Below are 12,792 nucleotides of genomic sequence, written 5' to 3'. Positions count from 1 at the left end.
CTCTCTCTCTCTCTCTCTCTCTCTCTCTCTCTCTCTCTCTCTCTCTCTCTCCTTTCTACCTTCTGCTATCAGATGATATAGTAAGAAGGTCCTTGCCAGATGTGGGCCCCTTGAACTTGGTGTTTTGTCCTCTACAATTGTAAGAAATGTCTCTGTTCTTTATTAGTGACCCAGTCTCAGGTATTCTATTATGGTAGTACAAAATAAACCAAGAAAATGAAGTACACAGGGTAAAATATATATGGCTTTCCCCTCAGAATACTCCCAAGTCTATATAGTACTGGCAATTATTACTTAAGTTAAAAATAGCATTTTATTATATTTTATTAAATGAGGTGTCAAACTAAGTAATCTGGGCTCTCAAAATAAGTGTATTTTTTTTTAATATTTTATTTTTTTTTTTTAGTTTTCGGCGGACACAACATCTTTGTTTGTATGTGGTGCTGAGGATCGAACCCGGGGCACACACATGCCAGGCGAGTGCGCTACCGCTTGAGCCACATCCCCAGCCCCAAAATAAGTGCATGTTAAGAAGGGATTCCCATACGAGGGATCCCCATGGAAGAAGACAAAAATTTATCATTAATCTCATTCTTGCCTGATTCCTAAATGGCAAACACCTAAGCAAGACTTGAAGAATTCTAAAGGAAAACAGTTGGAAAGTGTGAAAACAGAGCAGATGTCCTAGAGGTTTTCCACTGTACGAGAATTTGGAGCCTGAGTTCTTTCATGATTAAAAAACAAAAACAAAAAAACTTCAGTAAACACTTGAGGTTTGCCACATAGCCTCCATAACCAAACACAGGAAGAAAAGTCTATTAAGTTCAATGTGAACAAAAAATAATGTGTCTTATTGAACAAAAAATAGCACTCATTAGAGAAAGCTTTTAGATCCACAGCCTCTATAATAAATCAAATTTCTAGGAAAATTATTGGTATGCAATCAAATAAGAAAAATATGACCAATTGTCATATATGGAGAAAGCATAATATGACTAAGAGTTGGAATTGACAGACAAGGAATTTAATTATTATAACTAGGCTTGGTGTAGTAAACAAAAAATATGCTTATAAGAATTTTAAAAAAATAGAAAATCTTAGCATTATAACGGAAACTATGAAAATTCTGAAATGGAAAAACTACTCTGGATCATAGGAAAATTTTCCTTGATGGGACCAAATGCAGATTGAAGAAGAAAGAACTGGTAGTAAAATTAAAGAAAGATTAATATAAATAATTTAACCTGGAGAAATAAGAGTAAACAATTGAATAATAAATATTAGGTTATCAATAGCCTGTGGGATTATCTGCAGCAGTCTACTATATGTGAAGTAGAGTTTTTGAAGGAAAGAAAAGAAAAAAGGGGGTTTAAAATATATTCAACCTGGGTGTAGTGGCACATGCCTGTAATCCAGTGACTCAGGAGACTGAGGCAGGAAGATCACAAATTCAAGGCCAGCTTCAACAACTTAGTGAGGTCCTAAGCAATTCAGCAAAATCCCATCTCAAAATATATACACATGTATATATTTTTTTTCAAAAATATCGATCCAAAATTTTCCAATTTTTGTGAAAATGCCAATGGATAAATTCACAAACTTAAATTAACCCCAAATTGAATAATACTGAGGCACATTGTTGTCACCCCACTTTAAACTAAAGAAAAAAGACAAAATCTTTAAAATAATACTAAAAAGACAAACTATAGCTAGGAACACTGTTGGGGTGCCTATAATCCCAGCAACTCAGGAGACTGAGGCAGGAGGATCACAAAATCATGCTGGGCCTAGGCAACTAACTTTAGGAAGACCCTATCTCAAAATGAAAAATAAAAAGAGCTGGGGGTACAGTTTGGTGGTATAACAGCTCTGGGTTCAATTCCCTGTACTGTGAAAAAATGAACAAGCAAACAAAAAAGCAAAAAATTACAAACAAGGCTTCTCACCAGAAACAATGAATGCCAGAAGAGCAGAGTGTATCTTCTATATCTCACAAAGTATGAGTCCACCAAGAATTATTTCATCATCAAAAACATAATTCAAAACATAAGGAGGAATAAGTTACTTTTAGATAAGTGAAAGTTGATAGAATTCATCCTAATCAGACCTGTTATATAAAAAATTGAAAAGAAAGCATAAAGCTAAGAATAAATATACAAGATGAGAGTACAATCTACAGAAAGAAACAGCGCTGAAAATGATGACTATATAAGTAAATGTAAAAACCAAATTCTGTCTTAATTTGTTTAAAAAACATGAATATTTAAAGCAAAAAATTGTACCATGCTGTTTGATTTATGAGATGTGTAAGTATGAAATGTTTGAAAACAATAGCAGAAAAGACAAGAAAATAAAGTGGTACAGTATTAACTGTGAGTAAATCATTAATAATAAGTTTAGGAAACAATCCCTAGAGTGACCTTTAAAATAATATAAAGGTATATGTGTACTTTTGTACTAAGAATGTACTTTAGAACAAAAATCAAGAGTTACAGTAAAGATTTTTCTTTAAACATATTGCTTTTATAGCTTCTAAAAGCATAAAAGTTATATGCATTCATGAAAGGGAAAATGGTAATTTATGAAAGTCACTGAGATAAAATTAAATTGAAGAAATGAAATCAGTTCTCAGAATCATTTCGCATTAAGGTCTTGACTAAATCATTGTCTCAAAATTTTGGAAAACTGGTAAATGATCTCTTTTATAAGTGACTTCAGGTGTGTGTTAAGGTTTTGTGAGGTCCTATACAAAACAACTTTATTACACTGCATAGTAATCTTTCAAGCCCTTATCATTTATTATTCAGAATTGAAAGAAGGAAGAGATTGTTAAACTTGATTAGGAAAGCAAAACTGAACTATAAGCTATAGGCAGTTACTTTAAATATGAAAGGCAGGTTGAAGGAAAAAGCAAAAATATGCCATACTGCTGGGAGCCATTAGCCAAGTAGGTATGACAATTTCCTTGCCAGCGTACCCCATGTTGCTTAGTGGAAGGACTCGTGGAAATAGGACATTTTGCAGTGACATTGCATGTAGGTGACCTTGCTCAAGGACCAGGGCGGATCTGGGTTTAGGGTGTTCCCGGTTTATAATCCAGGTTTAGGGCATTCCAGGTTTAAGGTTTAAGGTTATTCCTGCTGGGAATAGGGCGTATCCTGCTGCCTGAGTTCCCCTTGAGTTCTCACGGGATTCAGACAGTATTTTTGGGGAGACAGAAGCCCAGTGGGGGTGGATTTGGGCAGAGAACGTGGATTTCCCCAGAACGTGTTTGTAGAGTGCCGGTGTGAGTTCGGGAATACAGAGTTGCTGTTTGAATCTACAAGCTGTGTGGTGGCTCGTGATTTTGTGCCCAGCCAGACTGCGGCACCATACAAATACTTACTATAAGAAAATTAAAGTGTTTATACTGTTAAGACAAAGGAAGGGGCAAGACAAGAGATATTGCTGTAAGTTAAAGAGGAAAATTTTATGATACTAAAAGAGAATATTCATCACATACATTCTCTTAAATGTATACATATACCATAATAAAGCTTCAAATTTAAAGAATCAAAAAATGATAGTTGACTTGACAGAAATAATGACACAACAAAAATTAAGAACGTGAATAATCCTATTTCCACCAAAGAAAATAAATTTTTATAAAAACCTCAATATGATTTCAATGATCAATTCTGTCAGTATTTCATATAGAAAATAGGTTCAATTTATAGAACATCCTTCAGAAAACAGTTTCTCAGCTTATTTCCTGAGACAAACATAATCTTCATGCCAAAGCCTAGCAAAAATATTGCCTTCAAAGACAATTACAAACTAAAATAAATATACTTTAAATATATTTGAATATAAATATAGAGACAAAAATAAATATAGAAACAAAATTCTTTGTTACAATAGGAACAGAGAGGCTGGGTATAGCTCAGTGATACAGCCCTTGATTAGCAGGCCCTGGGTTCAATACTTAGTACCACATTAAAAAGAAAAAAGGGGGAGGGGGAAGGGAGGGAGAGAGGGAATGGAGTGGAAAATAGAATTTAGCAACCCATTAGAATAACATTTAAATTCATCCTAGGAATACAAAAGTTATTTAATATTTGAAAATCAGTGTAATTCATTGCATTAACAAAATACAGAGTAGAAAGTCACAATCATTTCAATTTTAGATAAAACACTTGACAAAATTCAACACAAATGCATTATCTTTTTTCCTTTTTTTTTTTAATGCAGTCCTGGGGATCAAACCCAAGGTCTTCTTCATAGTAGGCAGGTTCTTTACCACAGAATTACATCTCCAGAAAATTTTTTCTTAAAAAAGAAAACAAACAAAAAACAATTAACTGCTACATGAAAACAAAAGTTGTGCATATTTGTGGGATAATGTGAATGTTTTTATACATGTATATATTGTGTAGGGTTTAAATCAAGTAAAATATATTTATCTCCGGGACATTTATCATTTCTTTTTGGTGAAAACTTTTATAATTCTTTGTTCTAGCTTTTTGAAATATATATCACAATAAATGACTTTATTATATATAGTCATTCTACAATGCAAGAGCCACCACAAATTCTTGCTCCTATGTAACTGTGACTTAGTATTCATTGATCAAACGTTTCCCATCCTTCCCTCCCCTCTGCTCCTCCTGGCCTCTGGTGACCACCATTCTACTCTCAACTTCTATGAAATCAACATTTTTAGATTCTATATGAGTGAGATAATGCAGCCCTTGTCTTTTGGTGCCTGAGTTATTTCATTTAGCATCACACTTTCCAGCTCTATCCATTTTGATGTACAACATTCCATCTTTCCAACCACAATATTCTAGTAAGCCAAGATCAAACATTATGCAGAATCATAATGTAGATGTGGCTTTTTCAAAGAATTTCAATTCACAGTATCATTCCACTTATATAAAGTTCAATAACAGGAAAACGCCTTGGTAGTAAAAATCAGAACAGTATTTGCCTATTTGCTAGTGATTGGAAGGAGGGTGAGGGAATATTCTGCAGTAATTTATATATTCTATATCTTTCCAGTGTGATGATTAAAAAATACATTTATAAAATTTTTGCATTGTAGACTTAAGATCTTATTCACTGCATGTAAATTTTAATTCAAATGTGTCTATAAAATTGGATAACATATTAATACCAATTTCCAGAAAGATGATACACTATAAAAATTTGAGAACAAGCTTTAAAATCAAAGAGAAATGTAATCCAGCTCTTCCACTTACTGGCCATGTGGCACTGGATGATTCATGTGACTTGTCTGTGCCTATACTTTCCAGCAGAAGAACAAAGGTGACAATATCAACCACACAGAGTTGTGTTGTCATGAGTCTTAGTAAGATAATATGTGCAAAAGCCTTAGAACAGTGACTAGAACACAGAGTGTGTTCAAAAAGTAGTAAAAATTGTTATAGTTAAGCAGTAATAATTTTTTCTAAAGGAAAGCAGTGGTTTCATACTTAGACTGAGCTGTCTTCTTAGCAATGTAATACAATACATGATATCTCTCTGGGCAGAGACCGAGAGAGACACAGAGATGGAGGAAGGATGAAAGAATATCAGATCAGATTTACTGCAGCACTCAAGACAGAATGCTCACATTAACATAATTGAAGGAGACTGAGGAATGCAGGGTTGTGTCAATAGGATATTGTGAGGATTAAATAAAGTGCAACATGAAAAATTGCTTGGCCTGGTGTTTCATATTCAGGAAACCCTCAGCAAGCAGTTAAAATTAATTTATTCATATTCACACCCAAATTTTTCCAAAGCACAAATACTAAGAAATAAAAAAGCTTTCTAAAACCATTTTCTTATTCAGAAAATGCACTCGATAAGTAACCTCCTTTTAATAATTCACTCTTATTGGCTGTTACTCATTTTTCATTGGATACATTTTTTGCAGGTCAAAATTTTTCTTATGTGGTAACATTAAAAGATTTACCCAAGTATACAAATGCATATATCTGAGTAAAAGATGTTTTTCTTTAATATTTACTCAGTCCTTTCTGTTCCATTTTAATTTCCTACCCCGTCAAACTCTCAAGTATGTTAATCATTCCTATTGCTCTTCCAATATATTATCCTTAGTTTATCTAGTTCCAAAGGCACATGACAGTGTGGAGGTCTCAGTTTTAATTTGTTTTTGAATATGGAAACACTAAAAACTTTTTCAAATAGTTATATTAAATAGATACTAAAGCCCATAATATAATTATAATTCTATCAATTTGGAAATCATCCTCTTATTAATGCTGCTTATTGCAAGAATTATTTTGAGTGAGGAAATTTCAATATTATTCTTTTTCATCCCTTCAACAAAATGATTAAATATAACTTTTTCCTGTATCTTTGGTCAATTCATAAAATTTATTTTCATCATAAAATAAATTCAATACATGATATATAGTATCCTTATTTATTTGTGTTTTTTAACTTCTTTTTGCAACTTCTTCAGCAAGTTTATTTTATCTATTTTAATCATCAACAAAGCCTTTCCAAACAGGATCAGGGAAGAAACAAGTGAAGGTGAAATATTATAAATCAGTTATCAGTTTTACTATTCATCCATAGCCTCTTAAATACTAGCAATGGAAAAGAAAATAAGGCTAAGAAACCTTCTCTACCATGGCATAATCTGAGGAAGGATATTGGAGAATAAATAGACTTTGGATGCTATCCACTCAAAATAATTTTTGCAATAAAAACATTAAGAAGGAAAATTCTGAATTGATAGAATTATAATTATATTAAGGTCTTCTAATTAGTATAACCATTTGACAAAGTCTTCAGTGTTTTAAAATCTAAATGTATCTTCTCAATGTCAATGTCCATTAAACTTAAACCATGTGATATGGTTTTAATGATAATGCAAAATATAACTAATATGGGTATTAAATAAAACAAGATTAAATAAACAAGAACTTCTTGGAATACCAATTACTATTCTATTCCTAATAATGTGTATATCTCTTAAGATTGTATTTACACTAATAACAAAAGAATTTTTTTAATGTTGTAAATATATTAGCTTTTATATACAATAATAAAATTTAGCCTAGACCTTAACAAAATTCCATGCATTCCACTTTAATATAATCCAAATTAATTGCAGAGTTTTTAAGGTTTATTTCAATTTTTCTGGTCTATTTTTTCCACTATCATATTGACCAATTCTCAATTTTGCCTGTGACAAAGAATCAGCCAGACAAAACCTTCTTTTCTTATTAATATTACCCATTCATAAGTACATAAGTTCTAACATTTTTATAAACATCACTAAAATTAAAAATTCTGACTTTAAGACTGGATAATGGGGCTGGGGCTGTAGCTCAGTGGCAGAGCACTTGCCTGGCACATGTGAAGCACTAGTTCAATCCTTAGCACTACATAAAAAATAAAATAAAGGAATGCTGTCCATCTACAATTACAAAAACATTTTTAAAAGACTGAATAATGATGAGTTAAAAGGAAAAATATGATCAACTGATCTTTCTTTGTTATTAATATTTATTTTCTGTTTTGTTTTAGCCTACTCTGAGTGCACAAAGCATAAAATGCATGCACAATTCAAGAATTTAAATATATGCTTTTTAAAGTGCTCTTACAAACTATATAGATAAATAGGAATTCTGAATAAAATTTATAGATAGATGCAAAACTGTTCAACATCTACAAGGCAATAATCATTTTATTCCACATGTCACATTCCACTAGAATTTCTGTGGCAAAAATCATTTACATTATTTTGTCAAGCGACTATCTGAATATAGGGGAGGGGAAGGCCTAGACTAAGGATCAGAGGTGTCTTCAGAAGCCTGTGGGGTTACTGTGGGCTTTTGAACCCGAACTTCCTTTGGAGCAAGAATTAAAATCAAGAATCAAAAATGGAATGGACTCAAACTAAAAAGTTTCTTCTCAGCAAAGGAAACAATCTCTGAGATGAATAGAGAGCCTATATCTTGGGAGCAAATCTTTACCCCTCACACATCAGATAGAGCACTAATCTCTAGGGTATATAAAGAACTCAAAAAGTTAAACCAAAACAAACAAACAAATAAAAAACCCAAATAACACAATTAATAAATGGGCCAATTTCCTGAACAGATACTTCTCAGATGATGGTATACAATCAATCGACAAATATATGAAAAAATGTTCATCATCACTAGCAATTAGAGAAATGCAAATCAAAACCACTCTAAGCTTCCTCATAGTAGCTCCAGAGATGGGCATAACCTGCTAGGAACTGAACAGCCCACTTTACCCTTTTTTTTGAAGAAGGTGCTATGGAAGGCCTTTGATATCTCCCAATATAAATAAAGCAGGCGTGGGTGCCATTTTGCCAGAAGCTTGCCCATCCCACCCCTGTTTTTGAAACTACTGTTTCGGGGGTGGGGGGGGGTTCGCCATTTTATTTCTCTTTGCTTTTATTTCTCAGCCAAACCTTTCCAAAGAGAGGAATCCCATTTACACTACCTGCACGGGGTGTGGGCAGGAATTTAAAATATTCTGATTCCTAATTTGCAGATCTTTCATTCAACAAATATTGATTGAGTACCTGTAGGTGACTGGCATTGTGCTAGATTCTTGGGATAAGGGGGTAAAAGATAGTCGGCTTTAAGATCCAGAGCACATCCAGAAGTACAAGGATGCCCAGATGTTGTCACCATGCCTAAATAGCATGAATACCAGCTAGGTAATCAGGAACAGATCTCTGTCTTGGATCAGACTAATGCCTATATTGCCTCAGTTATGCTACTCACAGAAGCAAACAAAATCCCCACCTTTTCAGAGGTTTAGCAGAAAGCTTATTTTACATTTTGGTATGGATATTCTTGATTAAAAATGGAGTTTACCCCCCTGATGAATCAGTAACACAGGAGTTTTTCATCCTGTGGCATCATCATCCTCAAAGACCTCAGGACTCTCGTATCCAGTCAGGAAATGGGAGAGGGAAGGTTGGAGGGAGCACAATTGCTTCTTAACCTAAGATGGTGAAGGTGGCTGAGATGGTGTGCACCAGGGGTTTGTTGCTGAGAGTAACCACTGTCCTCAGCTGGATGTGAGGGGTCAGAAAATTCATGACCTTCCCAGAAAAAAAATTGCACAGTACAAAGGGGTATGGGGACTATTGGTGAAAAAAACATCTCAGCCTCTGAAGAAGTGGTATCCTCACTGGACTTCAGTATTAAGGCCTCAGTATTTGGCCTCAGGATGATACATTCTATCATTCTAAAAGTCTCTGAAAATTAGGAGTCATAGGTCTTTTTTTCAGCTTACCAAATTTGAAGTTATACTTATCCATCAACTTTGTCACAGAAACATAAACACAAACATGGTTGAAATAGAGTTAGTATTGAACAGTCTTATACTTTGGTAATTCTTTTTAGCCTTTTTCTAGAAAACTCTACAGACCTCAGTTTATCACTACATATGCCATACCTCAGTATTTTTTTTTATATTTATATGGTTTTCTGTGTTGGAGAATGTATAAAATTTGTTGTAGCTGATGAACTTTTCTTCTGATTTCATCTTGAGTGATAAAAGATTCTGGTAGGTTGGCTATCATTAAGACTATAAGCTTTAAAATTTCTAGCTTTTCTTTCCTTCCTTCTCTTCCATCTCTTTTCTTCTTCCACTTTTTCACTTTCTTGAATAGCTGAAGAGAGACCTAAATCTACTGACCTGGAGAAGATCAGCTTCTCCAATATAAATCATATTATGGGGAATGTTATGTTTGAGGGTCTTTTGAGTGTGTGAATTGGACTAGGTTCTGTACAATGTCTATCAAGAAGATTAAAGAGAAATCAAATCTTGATTCCAAAATCTTACTTCCTATATTTTTCTTTTTTGAACTGAAACTAAATGTTTGAACTTGTACCAGTATTTTCTGTTTTTCTTGGATTTGACCTCTGTATCTAGCCATTACTTTTCAATCAGTTTGTATCTACATGACATTTGTCCTATGTGTTAATCCAAATCAAAACTTGAACACAAATGGTAATGTCAGTCGTCTCTTAGGGCAGCTGGCTCACTCAATCATTGACACCACGGTCAGAGTGCTGAAGACACGACCTCTGAGATTCTATTGCACTGCTTCAATCTCTGTTTTCATTGAGATCTCCATCCTTATTTCTGTTAAAGTTTTTTTGGATAATATTATGACAAGTAATAATATACTATTGGAACTTTTCCATCTCAATGGTCATGAGTCCTAGGTGTGTCTCTTTAAGCGTTAGGGAATAAGCAGTAACACCTCAGTTCTCTCCACACCAGAGGAGACAGCTATGCAAAACCAACATTTGAAGAAGTTATGTAACCTGTACAAGATCACACTGCTTAGAACCAGGATTTAAGCGTCTATGTCATTAACCTCTACTTTGTATTAATATTTTTGTTGAGACAGAAGTGCCAAGCAGATGACTGTTGGTCCAAAGGCGCCAGGAGCGCTGTGCCAGGAGGGTGGAAACTGGTTCGGAAGCAAGAGCCCCAGTGCCACGCCCCGCTCCAACTCGGCTTTCCCAGTCCCCTGCACCGAGCTCTGACCCGGCTGCTGGCAGAGAGGCGTGGGAAGAGGTGATGTGATGCTAGGCAGCCTGCAGCCCTGGCCGCGGCAAGCAGGCTGGTCACCTCCTCCCTGGCGGTGATTGCCCTTGGTCTGGAGAAGACAAGGAGCCTCTCGTTGGGCTGTGGGCGGGGCAGGTGCCAGGAGCAGGGGAGGCAGGTAAGCGGGAGCACGGATGGCCCTCGGCCGAAGACCCATGGATCCCTGACCCGCTTTGCCCCGCGCCGCTGAGCGCCCGCCCAACGCCTCAGCCAGAGGCCTGGAGCGTTAAACTGCCCCCAATCCCCGCTCCGCCTCGAGCTGCGGGCATCAGTTTCTTCCCCTGCACTGTGTCTTCTAGGGACGGGGAAGGAGCTCCTCTGGAGGGACCTCTGCTTCCCCTTCTTTCTCTCCAGCCCAAGCCCTGCGACGCAGGCAGCCAGAAAGCTAGCGTCCCCCGCCGCTCTTCCTGAAGCTAGGGAAGGCTTTGAGAGGAAGACTGCTGTTAGAAACCCCAGCCCCTGTCAGCTTGCAAGTCAAGGGTTTTTAAGTTGTTCGGACAGTTCTGCCTCGTCCCTGCCTTGGTTTCTTGGCCCATGCTCTTGGGACCCTTTTCTAGAGGAAGGCAATGGCACTTGACTTTAAGGTGGACGGAACCCGCTTTTTCTATGCCATCTGTGCAAGGCAGTATCAGCCTTCGTTCCACTGTGTGGCCACTCCGAGGAGAAATGCTGTAGAGGTTGTGGGAGTTTTGAACTTGGAATCTGGAGAGCTGAGTTGAAATCCTACTCTGCCTTTGGTAGTGATTTTAATTCGCGTGTTAAAAACTGGGGTTTCGTATACTATGTAAAGTAGAAGACTTAAACGAAATGTTTTGGGAATCCAGTTACACTCCTTTTAAGAGTACACAGGGCACATATTGGTGCAAATGGTAAGTTCCTAATTGCGTTTTTTGTTTGTTTTGTTTTTGTCTTAACTTTTGTCCAGAATAGCTAAGTTTGGTCTGGAGAAGGGTGCTGGGATCTTATAGTCAAAACCTAACTGCAGTCTGTGCCCATGGGCAGTCTCAGGAAAAAACCAGACCCTCACCTAGTCACCCAGATGTTTTGTGCTTACTGATCAAATGTTGGTATCTGAAGAGGATGACTTAAATCAGTTTTGCTCTTTACTCAAGATGGCTTTTCCCAGTAGGCTGTTACTAGGAGAAAAGCTGGGTAGGCCTTTGTTTACACCTTGTCCCCCTTTAGAAGCAATCCTCCGCAACTATTTTTGAAGACCCCTCACTCTGCCTCTACAACATTCATTTCATGTTCATTGAAAATGTAGACAGAGTCTGTTCAGGAACTGGAATCCTTTAGTGACTGGCTATTACAATTCTAAATTAATTTGAGGCATTACCTTTCTCTCTGGTGGAGAGAGAATATTCACCACTGTAGTGTAGTGGACACAAGTTACAAAAGTATTAGGAGAGAAGAGAAAACGATGTAGTCAGTGCATCAAGTAGGACTTGAGTCTCACCTACTCTTACAGCTACTTGGGAGGCTAATGTGGGAGGATTGCTTGAGCCCAGGAGTTGAAGGCCAGTCTGGGCAGCATAGACCCTGTCACAAAAAAATAAAAATAGAAAATTCCAGATGTCTGTGCCCTACTTCAGTATGTCTGAAGTGCTATATTGATTTATTTCACTAGCAGGGATGGAACTCAGGGCCTCATAAAAGTCTAGGCAAGCACTCTGCTACAGAGCTACATCCCCGACTCTGTATTTCTAAAAAAGGTTCTCAAAGGCTGGGGTTGCATCTCAGTGATAGTACACTTGCTGGCATGCAGGAGGCCCTAGGTTCCATCCCTAGCAACACACACACACACACACACACACACACACACACACACACAGCTTCTCAGGTGATGCTCATGACTTGAAAACAGATACAGATGAGATTTCACATTTTAGTTTATAAACAAGTGCAGCAAGATGTCCAATAGTTTGCTGCCTTAATAGTTTTCTCTTTTTCTTTGTTTAATACTTGAATAAAAAATTCTACTTCAGTTTTGTTTTTTTTTTTTTTTTTTTTGGTACCAGGGATTGAATTCAGGGGCACTCAACCTAAGCGTCATCCCCAGGCCTTTATTTGTATTTTATTTAGAGACAGGATCTCACTGAGTTAACTGCTTAGGGCCTCCCTAAATTGCTGAGGCTGGCTTTGATCCTCCTATCTCAGCCTCTGGGATTA

The 12,792-nt window shown here is 36.5% G+C and overlaps 1 pseudogene; it reads left to right on the top strand.

Moving 5' to 3' along the window:
- The first annotated feature begins 11,189 nt into the window (after positions 1–11,189).
- The window catches only part of LOC107143096, a 10,196-nt pseudogene continuing 8,593 nt past the window's right edge, over positions 11,190–12,792 (top strand).

Source organism: Marmota marmota, unplaced genomic scaffold (assembly GCF_001458135.2).
Source record: "Marmota marmota marmota unplaced genomic scaffold, marMar, whole genome shotgun sequence".
NCBI classification, from domain to species: domain Eukaryota; kingdom Metazoa; phylum Chordata; class Mammalia; order Rodentia; family Sciuridae; genus Marmota; species Marmota marmota.
This window is presented reverse-complemented; position numbering and strand designations above follow the sequence as displayed.